The sequence below is a fragment of the Ambystoma mexicanum genome, chromosome 10, assembly GCF_040938575.1.
Source record: "Ambystoma mexicanum isolate Mex_15411 chromosome 10, UKY_AmexF1_1, whole genome shotgun sequence".
NCBI lineage: Eukaryota > Metazoa > Chordata > Amphibia > Caudata > Ambystomatidae > Ambystoma > Ambystoma mexicanum.
The window spans coordinates 1,568,401,022-1,568,428,125 of record NC_090932.1 but is presented as its reverse complement, the minus strand read 5'-3'; the positions used below and the strand labels follow the sequence as shown (position 1 = coordinate 1,568,428,125).

The 27,104-nt window shown below is 46.7% G+C and overlaps 1 protein-coding gene across 4 annotated transcripts in view; it reads left to right on the top strand.

Moving 5' to 3' along the window:
• Positions 1 to 27,104, top strand: part of SMPD4 (sphingomyelin phosphodiesterase 4) — a 669,498-nt gene that overhangs the window by 158,986 nt on the left and 483,408 nt on the right. The window lies entirely within an intron of this gene.

Here is a 27,104-nt window from a genome sequence, read left to right as displayed (position 1 = left end):
GTACGTCCCCTCCCCCCCGCTTTACCCTCTCAGTGGTCAGGGACCCCAGGGGCCATAAACTGACCTTTATCTGCATTCATACTTCCGTGGTCGTTCAGTCCGGGTTGGGTTTTCTTTCGGGGGGGTGTGGCAGTGGATCCTGCGCCTTCTGTTCACCCTTGTCCCTGTTGCTGAGTCTTGCTTTTTGGCAGGATTTCAGATGATCGTCTCCGTTTCAGATTCCTCGATTGCGGCCCCCGACGGCCATCAATTTTTCGACTTCTTTTAGGGAGTGGAGTTGACACTGTGCACCCTCCCAGGTGGATTTTATGGATGTTGGAAAGCCCCAGTGGTATGGAATCTTTTTTTCACGCAGCCATTCAGTTAGTAGCTTGAGGGTTTTCCTTTTCTGAAGGGTGGAGGTTGCCCGATTTTGATAATGGAGGATATTGGAGTCTCTGAAGGAGATTTGCTGCATTGACCTGGCTTCTCTCATAATTTCTTCTTTTACCTTAAAGAAGTGGACCCTGGCTAGGACGTTCGGAGGTGATGTGGTTGTTTGCTGTGGGGTCGTTCTGTGCACCCGGTCAATTTCCAGTGGAGACTCATCCGGGAGTGTTATGATGAATCTGAACAGGTCCAGTACATAGCCTTCCAATTCTGAGTCTGAGACCAACCGTGGAATCCCCCGGAGGCTGCTGTTGTGCCGCCTTGATCTGTTTTCCGCGTCTTCTTGCTTCGCCTCAGCGCTTTGCACTGTGCTTCTAGGGCTGTCAGTCTGTCTTGTCCTTTCTCCCATTTGAAGGTTTGGTCACATAAGGCGCTTTCCACCTCTGCTGTACGGCTTTCCATAGCCTCCACCCTTTTGTCGAGGGAGTTGATCTTTTTCATCACTTCGTCCGTGCCCTTTTGAATTTCCTTTGTTAGGGCCGATAGTGGGTCCTTCAGGTCTGACCTTGTGGCTAATTGGTCTGGTCCCGGGGATTCCTGGTTAGTGTTGGAGCCCGCTTCCTGCTCCTCTTGCGGCTCCCCCTTCTTTGCCTTCTCGAGGGTGCTGTTGCTCATCATCGCAGCAATGTCCGTTTGCGTGTTCGCCTTGCTACTTTTTGCCATTGCTTCTGCTGGTTCTGGCAAGGTATGGGGCAGTTGAATTCTGTGGCTGTGATTTTGGTACACTGCAGTCGGTCCTCTCTCCCCTGAACCCAGGAGGGGCTTGCCTCGAGCCGAGAGTGCTGTGGTAGCTTGACCCCGAGGGTTCCTCTGGATATGTAACACGTGTGGGAGCTTTGCACCGTCTGCGTGGGCCCTGCCCTCTGCCGCTACCCAGTGGGCTCGCCAGTGAGTGGGGGATGATGCCTGCTGACAGTAACCTTATTGTGGTGCAGAAGGTGGATCACCGTTTCAGCCTGCGCCTCTCCCCTGTTGGTTGTTCTGCTTCGGGTTTGGGGTGAGCCCCAGAGATGGGATCCCAATGAATAGATGCACTCCCTCAGCCGACTATGCTCGTGGGGTCTCCTCCTCCTCCTCCCGGGGCCACTGGGCTACTGGCCGTGTTATGGTCTGCTTGTTCCCCGCCGCCTCCACTTGCTGCTGGTTGCTGCTTGCAGTCCCTATTTGCTCTGCCGTGGCCAGGTAGTTGCCGGCGGCCAATCTGGCCAAGATCTACCAGGATGGGGATGGGGCTGGTGCTGTCTGAATCTGGTGCCCCGTTAGTTGAACCAGTACCTTCGAGATCCTGTGCGTGAATTACAGAACCCCGTGCTGAGTGCAAATGGGAAAGGTTGCTGGTGCGCCGGGGCAGAGGAGCTTTAATCAGGCCAGCATCGTTACATGGGCCATGCAATAATGCGGAAGCCTTCTGGCACTTCTCCCCCCACCCCCAGGCGCAGCGCGGCTCCGGTGACAGCCCCTCCTTCACTCCTCGCCCACAGGGATTCGGTATGATGGGCTGCTACAGATGGCTCCCAAAGTACCTTTTTCCCAGCGCGCTGCGTCTCCGTGTGGGTGCTGGAGCCACCTCCTGTTGCCTCCAGAACCGCCTTGATGGGGAAACTTGCGGGGCTGGTGAGGTCCTCACTTTACGCTCCGGCGCCCCACCACTGGGGGAAATCCCACTTCAGCTGCTACGGTCCACAAGGTCAGCTGAAGCTTGACGGGAGATCCTGGGCACTTTCCACTGCCCTCAGACGGTGTTGAATGCTAATGGGGCCCTGCCTGCAAGTGCAGAGTTCCGCTTGCTGTTACCAGTGTGCTGCCTCAACGTCCGGTCCAGCTGCCTGCTTGGTCGTGGTGTCTCCCCCTCCATGCTCTGTCTTCTTATTCATCTTTTCTTGCACTCCTCTTCTTCCTTCTCACCATGCATTGTGTCTTTCTGCTGATGAGGCTGTCTTCTCTCTCTCACGCTCTTATTATCCATCCTCGATTCACTTTATCCTACTTCCCCCTTTTCTCTTACTTGCAAAAATCTTCAACCTTGGCTTTCCCCGCAATTCTGCTCTCTGCGCTGCACTGTTAACCACACTGAGCGCTGTTAGCACTAATCTCATTCTAAAGCTGACTCCTCACTCTTGTCTTCTCTCCACTCCTATGATGCCACTGTCGTCTTGGGAAAATAATCTTACTGTTCTGACCTTCTCAACTCTTATTCCCCTCGCCACCTTTTTCAAACTCTTACTCATATTCTCTCTCCTCTTCCTCCTGATCCCTCACTTCTCCACTCTCGGATACGGATCTGGCCTCATACTGCACCACCAAGGTCTCTCTCTTGCGCTCTGCCATTACTCCTTCCTTCTCATCTTATCTCCTCACATCCCTGTCAATATGCCTCCATGTCTACGTTTCACCCTCTTGCCCTTATTCTGTCTTGAGCTCACCCCACCTCCGCTTCTTCTGATACCATTCCTTCCTCCCTCAACCCTCCCTTACTGCTTTAGCTTACTGCTCTCTTCAATAGCTCCCTTGTCCTCATCCTTCCTTTCTTTTTTTAAACATATCCCTATTCTCCAAATCCTTAAAAATCCTTAACTGGATCCTTCAGTGCACTCGATTTTCCATCCTAGATCACTTCTCCCCTATCTTTCAAAGCGCTTAGAGCGCTCTAGTCTCTTCTATTATTTCTTCTAATTCTATTCTTCACCGGTTTAAAAATGGTTTCTGTTCTCGTCATTCTACAGAAACTGCCTTGGTCCCAGTCTGTGACTCATTCTTGTTTGCACGCTATACCAGGCAATGCTCCCTCCTGATTCTTCTCGATCTGTCAGCCGCCTTCAACACTGTGGACCATTCTCTTACCCTCCTTTCCCTCTCCTCCCTTGGGTTCTCTGGAGCTGTCCCAAATTGCTTTCAGTACTACTTATCCAACCACACTTACTGTTTCTTGGGCTTGCCGATCTTCCTCCACTCTCCCTTTCCATCAAGTTGTTCCCCAAGGGCCTGTCTTGGGTCCTCTACTTTTCTCTCTCTACCCCCTCGCCCTCTTTCCCTCTTTCTTTTTGTCTGTCTCACCACTTCTATGCCATTGACATTCAGCTTTTTCTGTCTTTCTCAGCCTTTACCTCCTCTATCCACGTTACTGACTTCCTGTTCCCTAGGCATCCAATCCTGGATGGCTCATCACTATCTCTTTCGTAATTCTTCCAAGACTGAATTTCTCTTTATTCCCATTCCTCCTCCTTTTCCTCCCGCCTCAGTATCCTTTCCTCCATCTTCTCTCTATCTCTCCACCTGCCTGTAACCTTGGTGTTCACTTGGACTCTTCTCTTTACTTTGTTCTCCATAGCTCCACTATCTCGTTTCTGCAGGTTTCTTCTTTTTAATATTTGTAAAGCACAACCTTGTTTGACATTTCATGCAACCATGCTCCTAATCTCCTCATCTTTTTCAGGTTTTTCTACTGCTCCTGGCTTCTCTTTAGTCTGCCTTTCACTCATTTAATCCCCTTAAAATCTATAATTCAGCCATTCGTCGTCTTGTTCACTTTCCGCTCATGATTCTGTTTCCTCTGCTCTTTCTGCCTTTTCACTCCAGTCTCAAATTCAACTTTCTCTGCATAGGCTTTACGTCCCTTCACAATCTAGTCCCTCCATATCCATCTTCCCTGATTTCATTCTATCCCCCACCTTGTTCTTTGTTCTTGGTCTCTATTCTTAACTTTCCCACCTTGTGCCCAGTCCCACTTTCGCTCATTCTCTCTCTCTTGGCCCGTTTCCATTGGAACGCAATCCTAATCCCTCTGTTTTGTCTTCCATCCCTTGTTCCGTTCTGGCCTTAAAGGCCATCTGCTCGGTTCTTAATATTGTTTCCACATGTCATTTTACACCAACATAATTCTGTTCCGCACTTTTGCGTAAAGCTCTATATAAATCAAAATAAAATTTTAAAATGCATAGCGTTCTGCACAGAAAGATCTCTGCATGAGCGAGGGCTGCAGGAATTGGTGCCACCATTCACCTGAGTGGTTCACCTCAGTGGAGGACTGGCTCTGGAACCCTCCCCTTCTTTCCAACCTCCTTTATGGAGGGGCTCTTACTCTCTTTTGACAAGGCCAGGGTACTGGCCTTACCTCACTAACTTTTAGCAAATGCAAAATATTCTGAAAATGTAACTGCTATCCCAAAGATGGCGCAGAGTATAAGCAGGCTGCAATTTAAATATGTACATTGTAGGAGGTGGACTTTGCAGTCTTGTACACGTAGGCCCAATTGTCATGCACTTAGTCATTGCAACATTTAATTTCAAAACATTTCTGCCCTCCACCGCATTTGTCTGATAGAGCTGTTTTGATTAAAAAAATGCATTGAATGAGTAAGTGGTGTTGAGAGACAAATTGTTAATTTATCTGGAAACATTTTTTAAAAACTTGTTTAGAAACTAGAAAACAATGTTAATTATCATTGGTAAAATGCATAGTGCCAGGGGTCCGTTCATCCATGGGCAATAACTACTTTAACATCATTTTCAGATCTGATTTTACAAAGTTATGGAAAATACTGCTCTTAATGATCTATTGGGCCTTGTCATAATGTGCCATAACCCATCCCACACTTATTCAACAAAGTCTCTTCAGACACTGGTGAAAAATAAATTGTGACTGTGCCTACTTGTGTGGTACACGTGCAACATAGAAAGTCACCTTTTTTTTCGAAGCTCCAACTATTTCTTCTCTTCGCATTCTGATTCATCCAGATCTCCCCAGAGGTTGAACTGTTTACTCTGTGTAGCCCTTGGAGGTTCCTATTTCTTCCAAGGGCGGGAGCTATCGCAAAGTTATCCCCTAATAGCCCTGTGCAACTAAACTTTCCCAGAGAGCCGTTCTTGTTTAGGCAGTTTAACCTTGAAGTAGTGGCGGCCATTTTGTCAAACAGAATGTCTTTTACTGCTTTCCAGAAGACCCTAAAATGCTGTTCCTAGTTGTTTAGCAATCCAGTAATGAGGCAGATATATTTTGTTGCTCTTTATTCTTTTGTGAGGTAGGCATTTTATCAAAAGGTAGACGCAGACACAAGGAAGCATGTTGGTAAAACCTTTATTATCTTGAAAAGGGGTGGAGACTTCCTAACTGGCCCTATGTCTAAATGTGAGTAGTCTCAGCCATTAAACTTTGTCAAAAGGTAGTCAAATGTCTGTCAGTCAAAATAATACTTTGTCAAACCTATGCTTGCCCTCACTTTCTTCTAGAGCAATAATGTGTATGGGATTTGGTCAAAATATTGTCAGGATGGCATTGGAGCTGTCCCACAGCTCCCTTCCCCAAGCATTTTACTTGGGCTTCAACAGAGGTCCTTGGGTTCAAATAGTGCACACAAAGTTCCTTAAGGTTTCCAAGGGATTTCTTTCTCTACAGAAGTAGAAGCCCTTCTTGTCACCTTTTCTCAGGAATTTCCAGTTCACTATTCTGAGGCTTGTGGAATCTGCTTAGATCACCTGCTGTGCATAGGCCGACATCTAGTGGAAGCTGCAGAGTATTACAGTTGTTGTTTTCGAAACTCGAAAAGGGACATCGACAGGGCGTGCCAGTAATACTATCCCTAGTGTGACGTCCACTGAACCCACGATCCCTCACGCGTCGGTGTCCCTCAGATTGTTTTTTTCCGCCATTCTAGACTGACACGTATAGCGGAGTTCCTTTCGGTGTAAAGCCACTGACTATTGACAATTAGCAAAAGTATTTATTTCTATACTTTCACCCAACCTCTGAAACGCCACGCCGGTGAAGACCGAGAAACTGCCAGTCGAAGGCTACTGCGACGGACAGTTCAGCCTTGGAAGGCCACCCCAGGCCTCGGCCCAGACAGTAGGGAGAAAGGTGTGAGGCCATTTTAGCATGCATATACTCCCCTTCCTACACTTTGTTCACCCAGCTGCAATAGCCTCTAATTATGGAAAATACACCTTTTAAATTCTGCCCCAAGTGTAATTGCAAATTCCTTTGGGTAGACAAACACTTAGTTTGTAACTTGTTTCTCCCAAGAGACCACGACGAAACATCTTGTCGAGTGTGCAGGCTCTGCCAAAGACGTTAAAGGACCGCTCCACGAAAAGCTGGGCCCACCACGCCAGGCAGCTCGAGGCCATGGAGGTAGAAGGCGCCTTTTAGCGATGGCAGTGACACCGTACTTTCGGACGGCGAGGTCGAAGGGGTAGCTACAGCTACCCAATCGCAGGCCCCCACCCCGTAGGACAGGCCGGCGGCCATGTTCTGGGAACTACACCCGGTGGAGGTAGCGCTACAAAGACACACACCACTAAGCACATAAGCCCAGGTCGAGACTCGACACATGGGTCGAGTGATCGACAGCGTTCGACACCCAAGGAAAGGTCTGCTGAGTCCCGGTCCTCTGAACAATCTTGCTCGATCGCCACACGACAGAGCCCAACCGTTGAAAGACGGCAAGGGTGTCGCTCGTAAAACTCCCTCCGAAGGTATTGTCCGAGGACGAAGCCTCGGCCCTTCCTCCATCCAAAAATCAACGCTCGGTGTCAGATATAGTAGAAGGTCCCAACACACCTCTGGTCCCCACGTGGGTCGGTGGTGGTGAGAAACGTCACAAATCACTCTCTAAAATTCCTCATAAGGACAAGAGCCCTCCTAGGGATAAAACCCAGCAGAACGAAAAACCTACGGAATCGAGGCCCATAGAGAAACCTAGAGAATCTTGGCCTATATCTCAGAAGGAAATAGCTAAGGTGGTACCTCCCACAGATGAGGACTTAGGACTATCCTCTCAACCTCTGGTTATCCCAATTTCCAAAGAATGGTCTTCTCAAGACAGAGTGATGAGAAGAATGATCTTTATGCCCAATTTTTTCGAGAAGATCCCTGATTACCTTCAGAGTTTCCAATCCACTCCCCCACCTCCGCTCCCTCTGGTTCCCAAGCCTCTGCTCTACCTACTCAACCCCCTTCTAAGAGGTCTCGTACTAATGTTCCTTTACAAAGTACAGTCCTAGATCTCGAGGAAGATCTCTCCTTTGTAGAGGCAACTGACCCTCATTTTGATGATGAGGATACAGCAGACCCTTTTTATGGGGATGACGAGGACCAAGAGGCTGACCAAGAAGCCAATATGTGCTCTATAGATTCCCCTCTTAACCAAGAACTCCAGTTGTCGATTCTCCTATTGATATTCAGCCCCTCCTCAATGAAATACTAGCCAAGGCGGCTGAACACTGTCAGATTGACACCCAGGAGGTACAGGGGATAAAGACTTTGCAGAACAAATCCTCAGGGACAAAGACAGTGGCCCGGTTTATCCCGCTACTGAAATCGGTGCAGGGCAGAATACAGCCATCTTTAGAAGCCCCTAATCTCACACGGGCCGCTAACCCACGTGTAGAGAAATTATTCAGACCTGCACCTTCAGACCCGTTATATATTGGAGGGCAACTGAAACCAGACTCCTTAATTATGACTACAACTAGAAAAAGAGCGGGCACACCCCTTGCTTCCTCTGATGCTCCACCCGATAAGGAGAGCAAAAAAATGTATGCCATGAGCAGAAAGGTCGCCTCCTCTGCAGCCTATCAAACCAGAAGAGCGAACAATGCAACACTCTTGGCTAGTTCAACTGCCACAAGTGGGAAGAAATGTCTGCCTTACTTTCGTCTACCTCAGAGCCACTCAAATCCCAGCTAGCACAGGTGACTGCAGATGGGAGGGCAGTGTCTAGCTGTCTCCTTAAAACCAATTTTGATGTGGCGGACACGCCCGAAGAGTCATTGCGCAAGGGACCCTTATTAAAAGGCATGCATGGCTGCACCAGTCAGGTTTTAAACCAGAAACGCAGGCCACTCTAATAAACATGTCTGTTTAACCTAACATGCTCTTTGGTAAGGCCGTAGAAGACGCCCCCTTAAAACAGCAAAGGACGAGTCTGACACGCTTAAATCTTTAGGTCAACTCACCAACAAGCCTTCCGAACAGAGCGGTAATGGCAATTTTCGCTGTTTTCAAGGCCAAAACTCTCAATGAGGATCCAGCTACAGTCAAGGTCAGGGTTCCTCCTGGGGAAATAATTAAGGCCAATCCTCCCAGGGCTATCCCAGAGGACCACGCAGAGGTCGGGGTCGGGGCAAAGGCCCTGCTCGAGGTGGCACATCACCTCAAAGCAAGTGACATTATGCTTCAGGTGCCCTCCCATGCTTCTCCAGGAGGACGCATTTCCAGCTTCACCCACGCATGGGAGGGAATCACATCAGACAGATGGGTACTGTCCACAGTAGCAGGCGGATACTGTATAGAACTACTCCAACGTCCCCACGACCACCCCCCATGACAGAAGATCCTCTCAGAAGAACATCAGCGCGTATCCTTCTCGAAGAGATAGCCACGCTTCTATTAAAGGACGCCATCAAAGTTATCCCGCGCCAACCAGGTAAACAGGGGTATTTATTCAACTTAATTCCTTGTGTGCCAAAGAAAGATCCAACCATGCGCCCAGTATAGATTTGCGCCCTGCAAACAAGTATGTCAAGCCACAAAAGTTCTGCGTGGCTACGCTACAAGAGGTAATCCCTCTACTAAAAAGGGGATTACATGGCAACACTGGATATGAAAGATGCCTATTTTCATATTTCAATGTTCCCAGCGCACAGAAGATGCTTGCGTTTCAAGATAGCGAAACAACGCTACCAATTCAAGGTGCTGCCATTTGGAATAGCCTCAGCTCCAAGGGTATTCACAAAGGTACTGACGGTGGTGGCAGCGCACCTGCACAGGGAGGCAATCCCAGTGTACCCTTACCTGGACGACTGGCTCATTACAGGGGAAACACCCCTGATTTGCAGACAAAACATTCAGAGAACAATCAACCTCCTCTTTCAATTGGGCTTTTCCATCAACGAGAAAAAGTCGAGCCTAGTGCCAAGCACTTCAAAACAGTTTCTAGGAGCTGTCTTAAACACAGAAGAGGGATTGGTCTTTCCATCAGAGGAAAGAGTAGAAAATGTGTTACTGTAAATACCACATTATCAGGTCGGCCGCCAGATAAGGGTGCGCAAAGCTATGCGTTTAATAGGCATGATGGCATCTTGCATTTACCTGGATACTCACGCGTGCCTGCGCATGCGACCCATGCAGGAGTGGTTAGCGAAACAGTGATCAGTGGGACGATCTAGTGGTCATTTCGCCAACACTTATACAAAATCTTTGCCGGTGGACAAGGGAAAATCTAACGAAAGGAAAACCTTTCTACGATCCAGAGGTACAGGCGGTTGTCACGACAGACTCCTCACTGGCAGGGTGGGGGGCTCACTACCTTCACCACACAGCTCAGGGTCTGTGGTCACACACTGTAGCTCAGAACCACATCTGCTGGAACTTCTGGCTGTATTCAAAGCCCTTCAGGCATTCGAACCCCATTTAATAAACCTATTGGTGCAGATCCTAACCGACAGCACTACAGCAATGTTTTATATCAACCAACAGGGGGGTGCACGTTCTCCAAATCTGTCCAGACTTGCACAGCAAATTTTGAAATGGGCGCTCCAACGAAAGATGTTCCTGTCGTCACATGTTCCAGGGGAACTCAACTCTCTAGCAGACTCATTGAGCAGAGATCCCCTACCAGAGGAACACGAGTAGCGTCTACATGAAGAACTCGTAGAACACCTCTTCTCTCAGTGGGGTTTCCCAACTATAGACTTATTCGCCACAAGCGAAAACAGTCAATGGCCAGATTTCCCCCAGCCAGGCTCCAAGGGGAACGCCCTATGGAGGAACTGGTCAGGGAAATTTGCTTACACCCCCCCTTGACACCTCTCATGAGGAAGGTGATGAACAAAATGCACAAGACACCAATGACGCTTATCCTAGTTGCTCCTATGTGGGCAAGACAACCATGATATCCACATCTGCGCAAACTGGTGATGTGCGATACCATCAAACTCCTGTGCCAGTATAACCTACTCACCTAGCACGAGGGTCTAACAGTGCAGCCGCACTCAATGAACTTGGCAGCATGGCTCCTGAGGTCATAGAGTTTGGACATCTCAACCTTCCCCAAAGATGCATGGATATCTTGAAAAAATAAAGGAAACCAAACACTAGGCACTGTTACTTTGACAAATGGAGAAGATTCGTAATTTGGTGCTAGGCTAAACCAATCAACCCTGTAGAATGTACTTCATCCCACATTCTAATGTATATTCTCCATTTGCTAGATGCAGGGTTAGTATTTAACTCCCTCAAGGTCGACCTGGCGGCTTTGTCAGCCTACACAACCTCTCATAATAAGGCCTCATGGTGGAAAGTACCGGTCATCAAAGCATTTATGGAAGGAGTAAAGGGACTTCACCTTGCAATTTCTAACCCACCGCCAGGGTGGGACCTCAATGTGGTATTCTCTAAGCTCATGGGTCCCCCTTTAGAGCCTATGCACAAGTCTAGTCTCAAACACCTGACTTATAAAACTGCCTTCTTAGTGGCTATCCCTTCCATAAGAAGGGTTAGTGAAATCTAAGCATTGTCCGTGCAGGATCCTTTCTTTGTTGTACACAAAGACAAGCTGGTTTTATGTACTCACCCTAGGTTCTCACCTAAATTCATCTCCAAATTTCATGTAAACCAGTCAATTGAGCTACCAGATTTCTTCCAGGAACCCAACAGCTCAGCTGAGGTAAAACACCACCCACTAGATGTGAGCAGAGCGGTGTAGACCGCAAAGGAAAACAGATGAATTGTTTGTCTCCATAGCGCCAGGCAGAGAAGGTGACCGCATTTCTAAGAATGCCATCTCAAGGTGGCTAGTCATATGTATCCAACTGTGCTATTCCCTTTCAGATAAAACACTGCCTTTTACGCCCAGCCCTCAGTCCACAAGGAGTACAGGAGCCACTTTGGCTTTCATTGCAAATGTCCCCATAGACAGTATTTGCAAGGCAGCTACATGGAGCTCTATAGATACTTTCACTCAGCACTACTGCATTGACACTCGTTCCAAGACAGATGCACAAGTGGGACAAGCGGTTGTAAGACATTTATTTGCTCATGAACCTTCTCACATCCCACCTCCTCCTCCTTCCACTGCTCGCTAATCTATGCACAGCATGTGATCTAAGCAGATTCCACAAGCCTCAGAAGGGATACATCACTCACCGTAATCGTAATTCTGATGCTTGTATCTGCTTAGATTCACATGCGACACACCCTTCCTCCCCTCGGAGAGAAGGCGCATGGATGCTTGTCTGATACTTATCTGCTTGGATACAACTGTACTTGCGCTACACCTTATGCTACCTCATGTCAGAAAAAAATAACAATCTGAGGGACCCCGACGCGTGAGGGATCATGGGTACAGTGAGCGTCACACTAGGGATAGTATTACTGGCATGCCCTGTCAACGTCCCTTTTTGAGTGAACTACTGTAATACTCTGCAGCTTCCACTAGATGTCCGCCTATGCACAGCATGTGAATCTAAGCAGATACAAGCATCAGAAATACGATTACGGTGATATATATGTGTATATATATATATATATCTATATCTATATCTATATATATTTCTGAGGCTTGTGGAATCTGCTTAGATCACATGCTGTGCATAGGCCGACATCTAGTGGAAGCTGCGGAGTATTACAGTTTGTTTTTCGAAACTCGAAAATGGGCGTCGACACAGGGCGTGCCAGTAATACTATCCCTAGTGTGACGTCCACTGTACCCAAGATCCCTCACGCGTCTAGGATCCTCAGATTGTTTTTTTCCGCCATACTGGTCGGAAGCATTTTGCGGAGTCCCCTGGCCTTAGCCATACTTTTGCTAAAATATCGATTAATTTACATCCTTTCCCCATCCCAACGTCGAACTTCGACACTCTACGCCGGCTTGGAGAAGAATTCGACCGTCGGCTGCTGCACGACGGATTTGGGCCTCGGAAGGCCTCTGTCCTCGGCCCGGGCCTTGGAAGGCCTCTGGCCTCGGCCCGGGCCTTGGAAGGCCTCTGGCCTCGGCCCTGCAAGTAGGGAGAGTGAGGGGTTGGACATACTCTACACTCTTGGTATATAGGTACACCTTATACATTTCCTACACTTACCAGCCCGCTGCCTCAAGGTGCGTATGGAGGGTACCCCTTTTCAATTCTGCCCCAAGTGCAATCGCAAATACCCTTGGGTCGACAGGCACGCCACGTGCAATCTCTGCTTGCCGAGGGACCACCCCGAGGCGAACTGCAGAGCGTGTAGTAGGTTTAAACCTAAGACACTTAAGGACCGTTCGACGAAGCGTTGGGCCCACCACGCCAGGCAGGCGGCCATGGCAGCGGAGGGCGCCTTCAGCGATGGCGGGGACGCCGTGCTTTCGGACGGCGAGGGCATTACGGCGTCGAAAGACAGCTGAGCGCAGGTCCACGACCTCGGAAGGTCGTCCAACAGGGCGGCTCTGGGGAAGACCCCCGGCGACACAAGCGCTTCACACACCACTCACACAAAACACACGAAGTCCAACTGAGACTCGACGACGTCGAGTTCTCGGAAAGAGGCACATACAGAACGGTCCGATTCGGTGTCCTCTGGGCGTTCTCGATCGAGATCGCCGCATGACTCCAGGCAATCATCCACTTTTGCCAAGAGTGCCTCGCTCCCTAAGCTAACAGAAGTTCGATCGTCGGAGGACGAAGACGACTGCCACCCCCAGGCCGCTCTCCAGGAGTCGGAGCCCGCAGACAAGATCAGCACGGCCCCACGTTCCGACTCTACCCCCGATCCTCGACGCCAGGCGTCGAAAACCTCCAGAGCCACAAAGGGACAGGGAAAACACTTTTCCACTCACGGGGAGGGGGGAAAACAGCAGAAGAAGCAGCCACTGCACTCTTCTACACCTGTGAAACACTCCACTCCTCCTAAACAGACAGACAAGACCAAGTCTGCTGCTATTTCTAAAAACCAGCAAATCTACTCATGATAAGTCTCCTAGGCTTTCTGAGAGAGTTCCAAAGAATGGTCGAGTGATGACGTAGATAGGGTCATGTCAAGGATGTCTTCTTTGGCAGATTTTTATGATAAAAATCCAGACCATTACACCCTCAGGCTCTAATGATCCTATCCCCCCGAGTAAGAAGCCCCGGTTTGAGACACTTATGAGGTCTGCGGACCTCTTCGATGTACAACCATACTCACGGCCTTACTTGCAGTATCAAGGAGAGACTTCCTTTTGTGAGGACGAAGAATTTGGCATGGTAGAAGAGCAAACCGGGACGGGCTACTATGGGGATGATGATGAGGATCAAGAAGAGGAAGACCCTGAAACCTACAGAGTAGATTCCCCGGTAGAGAAGGAAGCCCCGGTTACCGACTCACCTGTCGATAACCAACCCCTCATGAACGAGGTTCTCGCACGAGCAGCAGAACATTTCCATATTGACACCCACGGTGTCCAGGAAGAGAGGGACTTCGCCGAGGAGTTAGTGGGAGAAAGGAGGCCTGTTGCCCAGACCATCCCTATCCTTAAGTCTATTCAGCGAAGAATAGACCCTTCCCTGGTGAACCCGAACCTCACCAGAGCAGTCAATCCCAGAGTTGAAAAACTTTTCAGGGCAGCCCAGTCTGACCCTCTCTATATAAGAGGACATCTGAAGCCAGACTCCCTGGTTGTCACTAACACTCGTAAGAGGGCTGGAACACCCTTGTCATCGTCCAAAGCTCCTCCAGACAAGGAGAGCAAAAAACGATATGGTTTCGGCAGGAAAGTAGCCTCAACGTCCGCCTATCAGGCAAGGATTGCAAACTCCACCACCCTGTTGGCCAGCTACAACTGCCATCAGTGGGAAGAAGTCGCGGCACTCATAGCCTCTGCACCAGAACCCTTAAAGGGCCAGTTAGCACGAATTTCCGCAGAGGGTAGAGCCGTGTCTGGTTGCATTTTAAAAGCAACTTTTAACGCTGCGGACAATGCAGGCAGATTGATAGCAGAAGGTACTGTTATCAAGAGACATGCGTGGTTACGGCAGTCTGGTTTTAAGGCAGAAACCCAGGCATCATTGTTGGACAAACCGGTGGAAGCCGATCTGTTTGGTAAGGCGGTCGAGGACGCGCTGAAGAATGCAAGGACGAATACGAGACACTCAAGTCCCTTGGCCAGTTAACCAATAAACCCCCTAACCAGAGAGGGAATGGTAATTTTCGTCGCCCACGCGGCCAAAATTCCCAGAGAGGATCAAACTATTCCCAGGGGCAGGGTACACAGTGGAACAACAGCCAACAGTCTACCCAGGGTTACGGCAGGGGTAATAGGAGAGGATGTGGTAAATGCAGAGGAGGCGGCACACCTCCACCAAAGCAGTGACGCTCAGTTCAGGGTCCCTTCTCACGCAACCCCAGTAGGGGGACGCATTTCCAACCTCACCCAGGCTTGGGAAGGGATCACATCAGACAGATGGGTGCTGTCAACAGTATCCACAGGGTACTGTATAGAACTACTGCAGCGTCCCCGGAACCACCCTCCACGACAAAGAGTACACTCTTTAGAACATCAGAAGATTCTCCTCGAGGAGATCGCCAATCTGCTAGCAAAGGATGCGATAGAACTCGTCCCGGGACACCAGGTAAACAAGGGTATTTATTCAACTTACTTCCTTGTGCCAAAAAAGATTGACAATGCGCCCAGTATTGGACTTACGGCCTGCCAACAAGTATGTCAAGCCCCAAAAGTTTCGAATGACTACGCTACAAGAGGTAATCCCCCTCCTACAAAAGGAGGATTACATGGCAACCTTGGATATGAAAGATGCCTATTTTCATATTTCCATGTTCCCAGCGCACAGAAGGTACTTGCGCTTCAAGGTGGACAGTCGGCACTACCAGTTCAAGGGACTGCCCTTCGGGATAGCTTCGGCACCAAGGGTATTCACCAAGGTACTGGCGGTGGCGGCGGCACACCTACGCAGGGAGGCAATCCCGGTGTACCCTTATCTGGACGACTGGCTCATAACGGGGGAAACCCCAGTAAATTGCAGAACAAACATTCAAAGTACTATCGACCTCCACCACGAATTATGCTTCTCAATCAATGAGAAAAAGTCAAGCCTGGCGCGAAGCACCTCCAAACAGTTCCTAGGAGCAATCCTAGATACTCAAGAGGGGTTGACATTTCCTTCAGAGGAAAGAATTCGGAATATACTACTGCAAATTCCACAATATCAGTCCGGTCACCAAATAACGGTACGCAAAGCAATGCGTTTGCTGGGCATGATGGCGTCATGTATTTACCTGGTTCCCCACGCGCGCCTGCGCATGCGTCCCATGCAGGAATGGTTGGCGAAACAGTGGTCTCAGGCAAGTGGTCAGTAGGACGATCTAGTGGTCGTTTCGCCAACACTAGTACAAAGCCTTCACTGGTGGACAAGAGAGAATCTTGCACTGGGGAAACCCTTTTACGATCCCGAAGTACAGGCAGTAGTCACTACCGATGCATGTCTGACGGGGTGGGGAGCTCACCATCTCCACCACCCAGCTCAGGGTCTCTGGTCTCCCTCAGTAGCCAAGAACCACATCAACCTGCTAGAGCTTCTGGCAGTATTCAGAGCGCTTCAAGCGTTCGAGCCCTACCTACTAAACCTGTCAGTGCCAATCCGGACGGACAGCACGACAGCCATGTTCTACCTGAACAAGCAAGGAGGGACCCGTTCGCCAAATCTGTCCAAGCTTGCCCAGAAAACCTGGATAAATGCACTCGGACGGAACATCTTCCTGTCATCACAACATGTTCCAGGGGAGCTCAATTCCCTAGCGGATGCTCTGAGCAGAGACTCCCTCCCAGGGGAACACGAATGGGTTCTACACAGAGAGGTCGTAGAAGATATCTTCTCTTAGTGGGGTTTCCCCACTATAGACTTATTCGCCACAAGCGAAAACAGACAATGCCCAGGATTTGCATCCAGGTTCTCCCAACCAGACTCCCAGGGGAACGCCCTGTGGATGAACTGGTCAGGGATGTTTGCGTACGCTTTTCCACCAACTCCTCATCAGGAAGGTGGTCAACAAGATGAACAGAGAGTCGATGACGCTCGTCCTAGTTGCTCCCATGTGGGCAAGACAACCGTGGTTCCCACACCTACGCAGGATGGCGGTGTGCGAGCCCATCAAACTTCCGGCCTGGTACAACCTACTGTCCCAGCACCAAGGTCAAACGGTGCATCAGCAACCCAACTCAATGAACCTGGCAGCATGGCTCCTGAGGTCATAGAGTTTGGACATCTCAATTTACCACAGAGGTGTATGGACATCCTAAAGGAATCTAGGAAACCAAACACAAGGCACTGCTACTTTGACAAGTGGAAGAGATTTGTTATCTGGTGCCAGAGTAGACAAATCAATCCAGTTGATTGCACTCCTTCCACTATTGTTATATACATGCTCCACCTGCTAGATGCAGGATTGGTTTTTAACTCATTGAAGGTACACCTGGCAGCCCTGTCGGCATACACCACTTCCCATAACAAAGTCTTGTGGTGGAAAGTACCAGTAGTTAAAGCCTTCATGGAAGGAGTAAAGAGACTTCACCCTCCTATTTCGAACCCACCACCAGGGTGGGACCTTAATGTGGTGCTATCTAAGCTCATGGGCCCCCCTTTCGAGCCCATGCATAAAAGCAGTCTCAAACTATTACTTCTCTAAGAAGGGTCAGTGAAATTCAGGTTCTGTCAGTGCAGGATCCCTTCTTTACTGTCCATAAAGACAAACTGGTTTTACGCACACACCCTAGGTTCTCACCTAAGTTTATATCTAAATTCCACGTAAACCAGTCCATCGAGCTTCCGGCTTTCTTCCAGGACCCTGAAAGCTCGGCTGAGGTGAAACTACACACCCTAGATGTGCGTAGGGCAGTCCTCTATGTAAATAAAACCAGACCGCAAAGGAAAACAGATCAACTGTTTGTCTCCGTAGCTACAGGCAGAGAGGGGGATCGCGTCTCTAAAGGTGCCATCTCGAAGTGGATTATTAACTGTATCCATCTGTGTTACTCTCTGAAAGAACTCTGCCTTTCACGCCAAGAGCCCACTCTACTAGAGGCATTGGGGCCACTCTGGCTTTCATTGCAAATGTACCCCTTGACACCATTTGCAAAGCAGCTACTTGGAGCTCTATTCACACTTTTACTCAGCATTACTGCATTGACACCCATTCCAAGACAGATTCACAAGTGGGACAAGCAGTTCTAAGACACTTATTTGCTCATGAACCTACTCACATCCCACCTCCTTCTTCAGGTACTGCTCGCTAATCTATGCACAGCATCTGATCTAAGCAGATTCCACAAGCCTCAGAAGGGATACATTACTCACCGTAATCGTATTTCTGATGCTTGTATCTGCTTGGATTCACATGCGACCCACCCTTCCTCCCCTCTGAGAGAAGGCGCATGGTTGCTTGTAGTCTTACCTTTCTATGTATCTGCTTGGATTATCTGTAATCGCGCTACTCCTCATGCTACCTCATTTCAGAAAAAATACAATCTGAGGATCCTAGACGCGTGAGTGATCTTGGGTACAGTAGAGGTCAAACTAGGGATAGTATTACTGGCACACCCTGTGTCGACGCCCATTTTCGAGTTTGGAAAAACAAACTGTAATACTCCGCAGCTTCCACTAGATGTCGGCCTATGCACAGCATGTGAATCTAAGCAGATACAAGCATCAGAAATACGATTACGGTGAGTAATGTATCCCATATATGTATCGACGCCCATTTTCGAGTTTCGAAAAACAAACTGTAATACTCCGCAGCTTCCACTAGATGTCGGCCTATGCACAGCATGTGAATCTAAGCAGATACAACCATCAGAAATGCTTTTACGGTAAGTAATGCATTGTCATATATATATATTTTATTGTCTGGTGTTTAAGAAAATAAAATATTATACAGAAACATTCTAAAATAGTCACTCGAATTATCAAAATAATTACATCAAGAATTAAAATCACATATATATAAATTCATTAAGACATAACTTAAGATCATTTAATTTCATCCTTATAAATACATAAAATATCCTACGCAATTATTCATACAATAATATAAGCATAATCACAATTGCTCTACAGCCATCAGTTAGTGTCCCAGCAATAATTTCACAGCTTAATTCCAAACCTAATAGCCCACCCCAGTAATTACCAGTGAGGTGGCTCCATAAAGTGTACTCCAAAATTGATCTAGCTGTATATTTTCAATCTTAGCAACCATAGATGAGTAGGCCTTCTGATGTATTTCCAGTCCAGGACACTCAGTTAAGAGGTGACGATTTGTTTCCACAGAGACTTGTCACAGTCTACATATACAGTCCGCATATGGGACATAATACCATCCTGCCACATACTCGGAGGTTGGCAAAATATTTAAACGTAGGTAGATAATGAATTCTCTTATTTTTGGATTGCATGGCTTCAACAGGTAAGAACACACGCCCTTTATACCAACCCCTGTTGTGTATATTCATAATAACCTCTTTTGTTTTGTAATTTTCCCATAGAATCAGCTCTATCCCATGCCCAGATCATCTTCTTGAGTACACTTAGATAATCTGGCCTTTCATGTATGGTATCCTTTATGAAGTTAATATCGTCAAAGTAAGATAGCACAGTATTTACCAATGTTCGGAAGAAGATATTTGAAGGGTCCTTACATGATCTATCTGCCACAAGGCCCATGAGTGTTTTATCATCTGGTAATCTTATTGATAAAGCACAATATAATTTACACCTCTTAAATATCCATTGAGCCCGAAGTGAATATAGACCAAATTCAAAACGTAAGGCTTCAACTGGAGTAGCTATGGGTACCTGTAATATTGATCTGAGTAGCTTACCCTCAAATCTATTGAACAACCCATATAAGCCTCTGGCAACAATTCCAAGTCAAAGGTTAAGGCCGGGATAATACTAGTTTGATAAATCTTCATCAAACCTTCAATATTATTCCCTCCATTTTAGTATACTGGCTGAGATAAGGTCACCAAAATATGTGCTAGTCAGTGGAAGCCAAATCGGTATAACAACCTAGAATTTCAAGTTTAATAGCATTCAGTTTCCAAACATATGGACCGTTATATATGTCTGCTGCCTACTACAATAACTTTGGTTTTTATCTTATTAATAGACAGATAATTATATTTTGCATATATGGCCAGAGCATTAATGGAACGTTGCAAACCGACCGTTGTAAGATCCATAAGATAAGTATTGTCAGCATACATCAGCCAAGGTATTAAATGGTTGCCAATACGAGTAGCAACATTTCTTATATACCCCAAAAGCTTATCCAGGTCAGAGGTATATAGATTATACAACAGCGGTGCAAAGACGCACCCCTGTTTTAAACCAACATTAGTTTTCACTTGCCCTGATATATAGCCATCTTGTGACCGCCGTATTGACACCACTGTATCGCTATAAAAGGCCCTGACTAAATTTAGGACTATGGGTTCAATACCCCATTGTGTTAACTTGCGGCAAAGCTATGGTGGGTATACAGTCTCAAATGCTCTAGTAAAGTCAATAAAACATAAATAGAGCTTACACTTGTGACGAATTGAATCAGCAAATAGATATTGTAAAGCACAATTGTTATGAGATATGCTATAGCCGCTACGAAAGCCAGTTTAGCATTTATGTAAGAGACCCTTATTCTCTGCCCATATATTAAGCTTTTTTAACGATAATGTTGCAAATATCTTGGTGTGGGAATCGGACATAGCTAGGAGCTGATAGTTGGAGGGATCTTTCACAATGCCATTTTTATAAACTGGAATTGTTATGGATTCCCTCCCACTATCATGAATCATGCCAGATGGATCTTAGCAAACCACGCAGCCAAGATCACTGCCCGTTTTGATGGATAACTTTAAATACAATATTCGGAATGGTGTCAGGGCCGGGAGCCCTAGTGCTCTTAAAGTTTTTAATTACCAATTAAATATCTATTTCAAATCCCTTCCAGATTCTCCAGTCCAAAGGGCAAACAGGAATAAAAATTCAGTTAGTGATGGGTCGTGGAATAGGTGTCCCATATACAGTAACCAAGATCTTCAGAAATAGGATCAAGGTCCTGTACAGATAAGCCTGCAAGATATGATCTAATGAAGGACCAACACCTTCCATTGTCATTTGTATGAAACAATTTAAACCCTCATCTCCAATTTGCACTCTGCATCGAACTACGATGTTGTCTAACCCAATTTTTATATTGAATTGCCAAAGATGATAAATATGCAACACGTTCAGGTTTAGAGAACTCAATTCACTTCATAGCCTGAGCCCTTTCATACTGAATCTTTTTTTTTTCCTTTGATTGATGTCTATATCGAATGGACCACGTCTACTATGCTGCTTCACATTATTTGAGTTACACAGCTTAAAATTATCAAAAGATTGCAGCAGTGTTTGTAGTATTCAGGTCCCTGTCATAATAAGATAACTGACTCAAAATCAATTTAAAATCATTGTCTAACAGATAGTTGAGCTTTCCGACATTTGTATCGGACCAATATATTCTGTTACCCTAGCTGTTAACCTAAACCTTTATGACCCTTTTCCTACCTACACTCAACTGTGTACTTCCCAGTGAGCATGTCCATGTTAATATCAAATGATCAATGAGATTGGGTTGCACCAAGGTAATAGGATTAAAATATTTCCATAACTCTTGGCTAATAAACACATAATGCATGAGGAAGAAATACCATTAGTCCATGTATTAACTACAGATAAAGGGGAGTTTGCCTTAAGATTGAGGCAGACTAAAATATATGTTTCGAGGTAATGCCACCAGCGATTTGTTTATAATTTGCAAGATTATTTTACAATGGGACCTAATCTTACACTAGGTCCATCATTAGTGACTAGGGTCACATCACTCCCCTCAGTTGGGAACATATGCTCATTAAAATCGCCTGCAATAACTACCTTCCCTAATCGATGGTAGGTATACCGATGGGTTAGTAATTCATTCAGCTCACTTATCACACATTTTTTTTTTGCTGAGGGCTTATATACATTTATGATTAGAGTAATTATTTGTGACTGAGTACTGCCGATGAGACATAAAACCAAGATTTACCCACGTGGAAGGGTTTCAGATGCAGGAAAGATTTAACCCCTATAGCCAGCCCACCCATCGGGCGACGGCGTAGGTTGTGTTTTGCAGGAGTACAGATATTAAACACATCAATAAAAAAAAATTATGAAAACCCATTGTATTCCATGAAGCCCATCATAATTGTACTTCGTTTCTAGTCATGTATGGTGAAAGATAGAATGGTTACTGGAATCCTGCTTCCATGGGGTCATTTTACATCCCAGGTGCGTGGGCCCAATTTTATTAGCTGAAATATTTGTTATGACAACCCAACTGGCAACAAGCGTTTGTCATCCATTGCTGTACACTATAGGACGAATCAGAATCTGAGTAATTCCTAGCTTGTTTATGATAAACAGTAAGTAGGAAGCCCATCTTTCTTAGTTCTTGATATGAAAGATTCAAAAGGGCTGTGATGGCAGGAGGGATGAATTCAACCAGGGCCCAATTCGTAGAACTATGCCAAGCTGGAAGGAAATCCTTATGTCTGTTCTGTGTATATTCTAAGTGCTGGTATTCGATGGAGGAGATCAATGATCAAGCTTATATTCATAATTGGACTAGATGATAATGGAACAAGTTCCTCCAACTTTATACATCTTCCCAAATGTAAAAATGTGTCATTAGTTTGTTCCATTGACAGTTCATTCCTGGGCGTATTACTGTAGGGTTCTGACACAATTGGATAATTTTGACTTCCACTATGCTCTGAATCGGGAAGTACCTTCCTTGAATTATAGGGCAAGTCATTTCTTTTACGTTTTGGTTACTTCTTTCCTTTGGTAGGTTTAGGCTGAGAGGAAGTGTCCTTTAATAGAGCTTCAGACATATTTTTCCCCATTAAAGTCCCATCGCATTGCAATTAAGAGTTCTATGTTCAATCACTAAAACAGGCTGAGCTTGACTTGTAACATCAATAGCAGTACAAGGTGGTTCTAGAATACAGTTAGTAGTAGCAACTGAGCATTTAAAATTTCGACGCAAATAAATCAGTTACAGAATCATCAGCAGGAAAACACAAATCCTGCACTTCCACATTATGATCACATGAATTCAAAACCAAATCAACCATTTTTGTCAGCATTAATTTCATTTCCCGCTGTTCTTTAGCCATATTGGTACATAGTACTAATAAAGAGTCTATATAGGCTACAATTGCATTCAAGGAAGGCTGTGTTCAACCCCCCTCTCCCCGGCGCGCTAACAGACATCAAATCTGCATCATCCCGTAATCTCTGATCCTCATCTTCCATATCCGTACTCTCGGAGTCACTATCATACTGACTGGATGAACTGGATGATGAGATCAGTTTCTGAAAATCCGGTGTGGCTGACCGTTGTGTTCCTATAATGTTATTAAAAGTAGCCAAAGAATTTAAAATTTTATTTCCCTTTGATGGCCCCAATGAAGTAAGATGTAAATTCAAGCAAAGATTAATAGAGAATGATTCTTATCGATTGATGTTGATAGATCAATTTGGTCAGCTATTACAGTCGGCACTGCACAGACCTTTTCCTCTCCAAGAGCTTCTGATGTGAAACGTTGCTCCGGTAAAATCACGGATATCTCCAGATTAATAACATGTGTGATTCCATGCTCGGGGGGCCTCTTTAGGCAACTCAAATCTGGCTTCCCTATGTATTTGTGGAATTTATATCATGTGTTCAGTAGCTGAATGTTTGTCCACAAAAAGGGCCCCAAAATATCAAGTTATTATATTGGGTTCAGTTAACGTTGCCTGGGGTAATTCATTCTTTCCCCCACCAAATCTTGTGACTGAAGATTAGTCCCACCTGTTTTCGCATTTCGTATCAATTTTGCTGCTGTGGAGCTACGAAGACGCAGCTTTTTTACACAATTCCCCTTCATTAGGTTTGGGTAGTGCTCAGCTATTTTATGCATCACCTTAGTTTACAGGTTACATTCACCAATGTAGCTAATAGCTTCCAATGCTACACAGTACCTCGCACCGCAGCTAGCAGTCCAGCTGAGCTGTAAAACTGCTCCTTGACTTGGTGCAAGCTTTCGTGCTGGAGCTAATGCTTTATGTAAGCCCGGAAAGAATGTTGCACGTCAAGCACCCGCTGCTCCCAGGAGTGAATAGAGGAAATCCAATGGAATTTCTTTCCACTATATAAGCAGGCAATCGGGCAATGATGGTAAAGCAAGCCACAGAACTCCAACAATGATAAGTACAGTCAAATGTAAACTGCTCCTTAACTTGGCTCTCGTCTATGCGCCTTCTGCACCTCAGGGACCGTTTATGGAAGGCTAGGATGTAAGGAGAAGCCGTTCGACATAGCAACGCGACTTTGCACTAGGTTTATGCACGTAGTTACCCGAATGTGATCAAAGTTACACCCTGTCACTATCCGGGCAATGGTGGGGATCTTATCAATGCTCACAATGGTCTCATAGCTGATATATATGCAGCAGTATGAGCTGAAATCGCCAACATCTGCAACACCTCCCTGTTTACAGCAGCTTATAGGAGCTGGGAGTCCTGGGGATGAGAGCAAACCCTGCTCGGACAACCCAAACGTCCCTGCTGCTATACCACTTGAGCAGTCCACACGAGGACCACAGCCTCACCAAACCCAAAAGGTTGCAGCCAGAGTCCCCTGATGCCCCCAGCACTAAACCGATCCCAAATGCCTCAAGGATCCAGCCGGAACAACCCAGGAGGTCCCAAAACTACTGCGGGGGGCTGTCTGCACTCACTGCAGTACGTTCCGGATCTTAACTCAAGCTGGTAGGGTGTAGGCTGCAACACCCACACCATACAGGGATTCGTGGGGGGGGGGGGGGCTCGTCCAGGATAAAGGGCCCTGGACGCTCCTTTAAGAGCCTCAGCTCAACTCAGTGCAACACAGTGGCTCCGCAGCCCGCGCCTCGCTGGTTTCACCAGTCAACTTCCGGTTAGAGGGAAGGACCCAAAACAAACAACTGCATCAAACCGCACTGCATCTGCGTCTTTCGATCGATCTCTCTTTTTCTCAGCGCAATTGCAGCCGTCTCCGATGCCTCCCAGTTCTTATATTTTGTTTTCACGACGCTCTTGCTCTGGTTTCATCAGGGGTTTCCTTCCCCTACAAAACAACGTGACAGTTCAATGGTTTATCTTCCCCAACAGTTCTTAAAAGCTCAACAACTCTTAATATCAGAGACTTTCGAGAGCGCAGTTTTCTCAGCCCTGTGCCGGACCACTCCGGTACCTTGGGTTCATGGGATTGTGCTCCCGGCACTTTATCACTTTTGTCACAGTTCACAAGCATGGCTGTACCCCGGGCACTCTTTAGCTTCTTTTGGGCAAGGGAAAAACCCTCAGGTTTTTCACTGAGGGTTCTGGGAATGACCAAGTAGGCTCATTTTCTGAAGTGATCTCTAGCCATTGGGCTCACCAGGTGACATGAGAGGGTATACTTGGTGGTGGGATGTCTCGGAATCTCTTGGAATCCATATCCCATGTGTTTGCCTGGGAAGATGGCCACAGAAGAGTCAGACAGCCAGCTTTGATTGGCGCACAAACGTGTGAGTGGCAAGTTAGGATCAGACCTTCTCCTGAGTTTAGGGAAACAAGCTCACGGGCGGCACCAGTTTTTTGTCAATTTATGGGGGGGTCGGTCCTGAAGAGCGAGGAAAAAGGACTTGCCAAAGTACGACAACAGAAATTCTGTTCCAGCTTCTCTTGAACTCTATAGCAAAGCTCTATTGTGCACAGAAGCAACACTGTGCTGTGTTCCTTCTCCTTGATCTAGCAGGGCCATCTAGATGAATTCCTCTGAAATCATTTTCAGGATTCACCTGTACCGAAATGATGAACACGGTCTCCTTCTAGAAGCATGGCAAGTGCTGTTGGGATTGCTGATTTCTTTGCTAGATGTTTGTAATATCAGAGGACTTTGAAACAGTCTTTGGCATTGAACCAGTCAGTGGCTTGTTCTGTCGCTTTGTCCAAACCGGGATCTACGAACTCCGATTGGGAAGATTATTGCAAAGTAGAACCTTAAGCTGCTGTGACGCTTCTTTAAGTCTGCATCTGTAGAGTCCCCCCCCAACTTCATCTGACATCTTTGCCCCGTTCTTTTGAGGCTAGGGTCTTCTCTTGCTGTCCTTGCCCATCCAGGGAAGCAACCTCTATGGCTTCTACTCTGGGACACTATTCTGCAGACTATATACCAGCAAGATACTACTGTACGTTCTACAGCTTCTCTTCTTTATTGGGGTTCCAGGGCTCTGCCTGAAGACTTTGTCCTCTGCGCTGGCTACAGGGTATGTCGATCCAGAAAATGGCTGCATTCGTGCCAGCTGCTGATCCAAACACTCCACGTAAGGAACTCATGGGGGCAACGGTAAAGACAGACAAGTGATCACAGTCCAAGGGAGTTTATTAAACTGTGTAGGAAGGTTGGGGAAAAACGCCTAATCTAAACCTCAATCTAAGATGGGAGCAAGCTACGACCATCAAATAATAATAAGGCAGTCCCAGTGGCGTCTTGTCAAATAAAAGTGCCTATACTAAGAAAAGCCTATTGCCAATCCTTACAACTAATACCAAAAAGAGTGTGGGAAAAGGTTCTGAAGAAAGAAGTGTGCCAAATGATAAGTCAGGATGTAGTAGCCGCAGGTCTCCTTTCCCCACGTTGTGAGCACAGGACAAGGTGGGATTCCGGAGCATAGCATACGCTTGAGCTTTCCCAGCACGAGACAACAGTTCTGTTCTCGGCCATTAGGGCCTTCCATGGTTAAGTCTCCTTTCTGCAAAAGGTCTCATGCCTCTGAGGACCTGATGTGTCCAAAATAATAAACAGTTCCTTTCTGCATGTGCGTTGGGTGAATACCTTCAACCTTGGATGCCCGTCTTCCGGGTTCAGATCCACAAAAAGTTCTTAGCAATATCAGGACCTTCGGTAGATATGCTTCTTGATTCTGATGGGCTCAAAATAATAAACCAAAGTTCCTTCCTGCTTGTACTTCGGGTCATATTTCTTCACCCTGGGTCCTCCTCTTCCGGGCTCAGACCCCGGTCGAATATCAGCCTCCCTCCGTCAGGTTCACCCTGGCTTGTATTCAAAAGATTTCTCTGTTGTAGTTCACGCGACGGAGGTGTGATGGCTTCTCATCCCTGGATCTTCTGGGCTCAGACCCTTCTCAAATGTTTGCCTTCACTACGCCTTTTGTCAACTCAACTTCTTGGCACTCACAAATCTTAATGTCTTTTTAAACAGTTCACTGTGGACATCCCTCTGTCAGATTCACCTTTGTCAACACACTGTTCATTGGGACTTTAGGCCGTGTCCCTTTCCAGTGGCATCCCTCCATCGGGTTCACTCTTGCCAACTTTACCAGTCATTCAGTTCTTTCTCTTGAACTCACTACGCGGGATTCATCCCCCTTAGCTTTCCGATTACGTGCAGGTCAAAGCCTTTCAACTATACAGGGTTTTTGCTAGACCCATGTATGACCCCTGTATGACCACTTTGACCTTTTCCCTTTTCCTCATAGCTCTCCTAGGGCCTTCTGGTTTCCATAGTTTCAACCAACGCGAGAGCAACCAGGGTCTCT